General features: G+C 42.0%; 1 long non-coding RNA gene across 1 annotated transcript; it reads left to right on the top strand.

The window, feature by feature from the left end:
* Positions 1–587: 587 nt before the first annotated feature.
* LOC125485063 lies at positions 588–4979 on the top strand. Its single transcript, XR_007263825.1, has 3 exons — positions 588–650; positions 1462–1541; positions 4843–4979. It is a non-coding gene; the product is annotated as an uncharacterized LOC125485063 (long non-coding RNA).
* Positions 4980–5807: the final 828 nt, after the last annotated feature.

Here is a 5807-nt window from a genome sequence, read left to right as displayed (position 1 = left end):
GAGAGAGGTGCAGCTCGTCTCTCTTTTTGTGTGTGTGTCTAGGTGAGAGAGAGAGAGAGATGGAGGTCATGTCTCTGTTCGTGTGTGTGTGTGTGTGTGTGTGTGTCTGGGTGAGAGACAGATGGAGGTTGTCTACCTGTCTCTGTGTGTCTGTCTGTGTGTGCGTGAGAGAGAGAGATGGACGTCGTCTCTGTGTGTGTGATAGAGATAGATGGAGGTAGTCGAGATATGTGTGAGAGAGAGAGACGGACGTAGTCGCTGTGTGAGAGTGAGATTTTGATGTACAAATGTGCTTATCTCTCTGAAGTAAGCATTTTAGTATAACCAGCATGAAAAATTGAGTCATTTGGTGCCAGTGACTGTTTGGGTGTTCCAAAGTGCTTATCTCACTGAAATAAGCATTTTAGCATAACCAGCATGAAATTTAAGTCAACAAGGTGCAGGGCTGGATGAACACAGCAGGCCTAGCAGCATCATAGGAGCAGAGAGGCTGACGTTTCGGGCCGAGACCCTTCATCAGAAAAGGGGGAGGGGAAGGGAGTTCTGAAATAAATAGGGAGAGAGTGGGAGGTGGATAGAAGAGGGATAGAGGAGAGGATAGGTGGAGAGGAAACAAACAGGTCGAAGAGGCAGTGATGGAGCCAGTAAAGGTGAGTGTAGGTAGGGAGTTAGGAAGGGGATAGGTCAGTCCAGGGAGGACGGACAGGTCAAGGGGGCGGGATGAGGTTGGTCGGTAGGCATCTCCTAACTCCCTACCTACACTCACCTTTACTGGCTCCATCACCGCCTCTTCGACCTGTTTGTTTCCTCTCCACCTATCCTCTCCTCTATCCCTCTTCTATCCACCTCCCACTCTCTCCCTATTTATTTCAGAACTCCCTTCCCCTCCCCCTTTTCTGATGAAGGGTCTCGGCCCGAAACGTCAGCCTCTCTGCTCCTATGATGCTGCTTGGCCTGCTGTGTTCATCCAGCCCTGCACCTTGTTGTCTCGGATTCTCCAGCATCTGCAGTTCCTACTATCTATGAAATTTGAGTCGTTTGGTGAGAGTGAGATTTTGATGAACAAGTGTGCTTCTCTCACTGAAATCAGCACTTTAGTCAAACCAGCATGAAAAATTTGAGTCATTTGGTGAAAGTGAGATTTTGATGTTCCAAAGTGCTTATGTACCACAGCAGGTTGTTTTAACTGCACCTTTATAAAGCAGCCTACTCGACAGACTGGCAAAAATTATACACCTGAAATACTGGATGTTTACTGTATTCTCGTGATCTCTGCAATGTCTGAGTAGTCAGTTAAGGGTGCGAGTGAGAAGGCTGAGTTTTATTGAAGACAAAGTTGTATTATTGATTTTAAACTGTAAATAAAGTATAACCCTCACATTACATTTCTATTGCTCAGTGTGTATTTTTACATTGATTATGTGGACATCTTGATCAACTGTCACACTCCTGGTCCCATAGGTGCCTGTTAATGATGAAAGATTTGCTGTATTACAATAATCGTGGGGGACTTCACAATGCAGGTGGACTGGGAAAATCAGGTTGGTTCCAGATCTCAATGAAAGAAATTTGTGGAATCGATACACAATGGTTTTTTGGCAACAGCCTTGAGGTGGAGCCCACTAGGGAACATTCAATTCTGGATATGGTGATGGTGAAATAAGGCAGATTTAATTAGGGAGTTTAAGGTGAAGGAGCCATAGGACACAGTGACCATATTATGATAGAATTCACCCTGCGGTTTGAGAGGGAGAGTCTGAAATCAGATGCAATAGTGTTACAATTCAGTAAAGATAACTCTAAAAGACATGAGGGAGGAGCTAGCCGGAGTTGATTGGAAGGGGAGCCTAGCAAGAAAGACGGTGGAGTGGCAATGGCAGGCACTTCTGGGGGTAATTTGGGAGCAACAGCAGAAATGCATTCCAAGGCAGAAGAAACACAGTGAAAGGTCAGAAGTCTCATGGCACCAGGTTATAGGCCAACAGGTTTATTTGAAATCACAAGCTTTCGAAGCGCTGCCCCTTCGTCAGGTGAAGTGTACGGGGAGGACGAGGCAACCATGGCTGACAAGGAAAGTAGGAACAGCATAAAAGCAGAGAATGTGGTGAAGAATAGTGGGAAGCCTTTTAAAAAGCAGTAGGGGATAAATAAAAAGCAATAAAAGTGCAGAGAATGAATTTGACAGGAAGCTAGCTTCCACTACAAAAGAATTTTTTTGAGATATCTAAAAGGTAAGAGAAAGGCAAGAGTGGCTGCTGGAAAATGAGGCTGGAGAAGTCATAATGGAGGAAAAAAGGAAACAGCGGTGGGACTGAATAGGTACATTGCATCAGTTTTCACTGTGGAAAACACCAGCTAAATTCCAGAACTTCAAGAGGGGCAGGAGGCATAGGCAAGTGTAGTGGCAGTGACTAAGGAGAAGGTGCTGGGAAGCTGAAAGGTCTGAAAGCGGATAAATCACACGGCCGCATGGACTAAACTGCAGAGTTCTGAAAGAGATAGCTGAGGAGACTGTCGAGACATTGGCTAAGGTAACGCCTCTGTTTCTGGCCTTCTGCCTCCCTCTTAAACAATCAGCCAGTTAGCGTGACTTGGTCGTTGGTAAGATTTTAGTGTCCATTTTTTAGGATGAGATTGTGGAGTACTTGGAAATGTATGGTAAATTTATAGTTGAGTCAGCATGGGTATCCACAGGGGGAAGTCATGACTGACAAATGTTAGAATTCTTTGACAAGATAACGAGTTAGACAAAGGAGAGCTAGTGGACATGATCTGTTTGGATTTCCAGAATGCCTTTGACAAGGTGCTGCACAGGGAGACGCCAAATATGATGAGAGCCCATGGTGTCAGGGGCAGGTATAGGTATAGGCATGCTTAGAGGATTGTCTGACTGGCAGGCTGCAGAGAGTAGGGGTAAAGGTGTCTTTGTCAGGATGGCAGCCAGTGACTCGTGGACTTTGCAGGGGTTCACGTTCGGACCACAACTATTCACATGATATATTAATGATTTGGATGAATGAACGGAGGGCATTGTTACTAAATTTGCAGATTATACAAAAGATAGGTGCAGGGACAGATAGTGTTCGGGAAGCAGGGAGTCCGCAGAAGGACTTGGACAGGCCAGGCGATTGGGCATAGAAGTGGCAGATGAAATACAATGTGGGTAAGTGTGCGGATCTTCAATTTGACAGGAAGAATAGAGGCGTAGACTATTTTGTAAACAGTGAAAAACCTGCTGAAATCTGAAACACAAAGGGACTTGAAAATTCGAGTTCAGGATTCTCTTAAGGTGAATATGCAGTTTCAGTTGGCAGTCAGGAAGGCAAATGCAATATTAGCATTTATTTCATGATGTCTAGAATACAAGAGCAGAGGTATATTTCTAAGGCTGTTTAAGGCTCTGGTCAGACCATGGAATATTGTGAGCAGTTGTCGGCTCCGTATTTAAGGAAGAATGTGCTGTTGTTGAAGGGGGTCCAGAGCAGGTTTCCAAGAATAATCCTGGGGATGAAGGACTTGTCATATGAAGAGATTTTGTGGTCTCTGTTTCCACACTCAATGGAATTTCGAAGGATAATTGGGATCTTATTGAAACTTACAACATGCTAGGAGGCCTCGATAGAGTGGACACAGCAAATGTTTCCACGAAGAGAAAACACTAGGATCCGAGGGCCCAGCATCCGAGTGAAGGGACGACCCTGAGAACTGAGACAAGGAGGCATTTCATCAGCCAGAGGTTGGCGAATCTGTGGAACTCATTGCCACAGAGGTCTGTGCTGGCCAAGTCATTGAGTTTATTTAAAACAGATACACATAGGTTCTCGATTGATAAGGAAATCAGTCGGTGCAGGGAGAAAACAGGAAAATGGGATTGAGAAACATATCAGCCACGATAGAATGGTGGAGCAGACTCAATGGGCCGAATGGCTTAATTCTGCTCCTATGTCTTATGGTCTCAAACTCTTGAGGAGTATTTTGTTATTCAAATGATTTTGAGTGATGCAAATCCATTCTGGTTTGTGTTGATGCCAAGTGAAGACGAGCTACAGTCTCAAATAGCAGCAATGGAAAAGTTTGAAATTAGGAGGATTTTAGAAAGCTTAGTGGCAGAAAAGAATGAATGAAAAGAGAATATGTCTCAAGGAGAAATCTTGTTGCTGATTGATCATTGCCACCTTTCTAGCCCAACTAACAATGATTTAGAGAGCGTCATGGGCTGGTGAACTAATGCACAGAACATGTTTTGCAGGCCTGATAATCTGCATTGTTAGAAATACTTAAAATATTAATATTCAGCACTAATTCTAGTTACTTAAATTTGAAACAAGTTGCTTGAAACCATTTTCTGGATTGAAACCCATAGAATAGTTAATATCCTTGTGTGGAATCTGGTTAATATTTCTCAGTCCAGAAAGAAACTGGACAAGACCCTCCTTATGTAATAAATTATGAATGTCATGAGTATGTTCAACTCTTAGCAGTAATTGACAGGCTTGACCTCTCTGGACGATCCTTCATGATTGTCGTATCAATAGTCTGACTTCTTAACATGTTCATGTAATATGTTTAGCTGTGCGGTAAATTTGCCTGCCAACAATTCAAACTGATGAAAGAAACTTTGTTCAATCAATTTAATTGAATTGATAAGTCTTAATTAATTTTAATTCCTTGGCGTATGTTATGAAAAATGTCAGTTATCTGGGTTAATTTTGTGTTTTTCCTTCAGAAGCTATATCCTTTGTATAGAACTGTTGATCTCATCATAGTTTCTCATGATAAGATAGTAATAACTTTCTGCGTCGAGTTCAAGTTTTAAAAATCTGTTATTCCTCTTAAATACAGTTTAGATTTTCTCTGTGCTGATCTGTTATATGGAATTAGGAGCATGATGTCCTTGGAAAAAATTATATGGAAAAAATGAAGTCGCACAAAATAATAAATCAGAACAAATCCATGAATTAAATATTGATTTCTGCATATATTGATGCTTTATGCGAAGAAAAATTTGTTGTCTATCAAAATCTTTGGGTTAAATGAAAATTTTGGTTATGAATCCACTTACATGACTTGCTGCCGCGGAAAGGCTGCCATCAAAAACCGGTCGCACACCGGTAATGATCTGCTACAACTTCTTCCGTCAGGCAGAATGTACAGAAGCTTGAACACACGCACCAGCAGGTTCAGGAACAGGTTCTTCCCGGCCATTGTCAGACTCATGAATGGACTCTGTGTCGAAGTCTTTTTGTCCTGTACATTCTTTGCTTACAATGATCTGCCTGTTCTGCCCGTAAACAAAGCTTTTCACTGTATTTCACTCTATTTTCACTGTATCACATGTGACAATTAATCTATCAATCTAAACTCGTATGATCGATGTGAATGCTGTCACTGAGTGCATTTGTCTGTGTTTTTAGTACACACTTATTAGTTGATCGCTGCCTTGTTTCTGAGAAGTTTTGAATCCATTATACTTAATGCTATTTCATTAGTTCTGAATTCGTTCTTTAACAGCTCACCTTTCTCATTTGTCACTTTCAAGATGCTGCTTCGAAGACTGACGTTTGTCCATGCTTCTTTTTAAAATGGTCTTTCTGTTTTTGATCTTTTTAATACGACTCATTTTGACAGACCCTCTTTAAACAATAATCCTCATGAAACCACAAACAAAACTCCAATAAAGCTCCCCTACCCACTGTGCTTGCTTTCCATTAACAATTAGGGCAATATTTGAGTGACTGTATCAGTTTTCTACTTTCCAAGCGTAGCGTGTAATCATAGATTATAGAATCCCTACAGTGTGGAATCAG

This window comes from Rhincodon typus, chromosome 15 (assembly GCF_021869965.1).
Source record: "Rhincodon typus isolate 14 chromosome 15, sRhiTyp1.1, whole genome shotgun sequence".
In the NCBI taxonomy this organism is placed as follows: Eukaryota; Metazoa; Chordata; class Chondrichthyes; order Orectolobiformes; family Rhincodontidae; genus Rhincodon; species Rhincodon typus.
The sequence above is the reverse complement of the archived record's forward strand: the minus strand, read 5'-3'. Positions and strand labels throughout refer to the sequence as shown.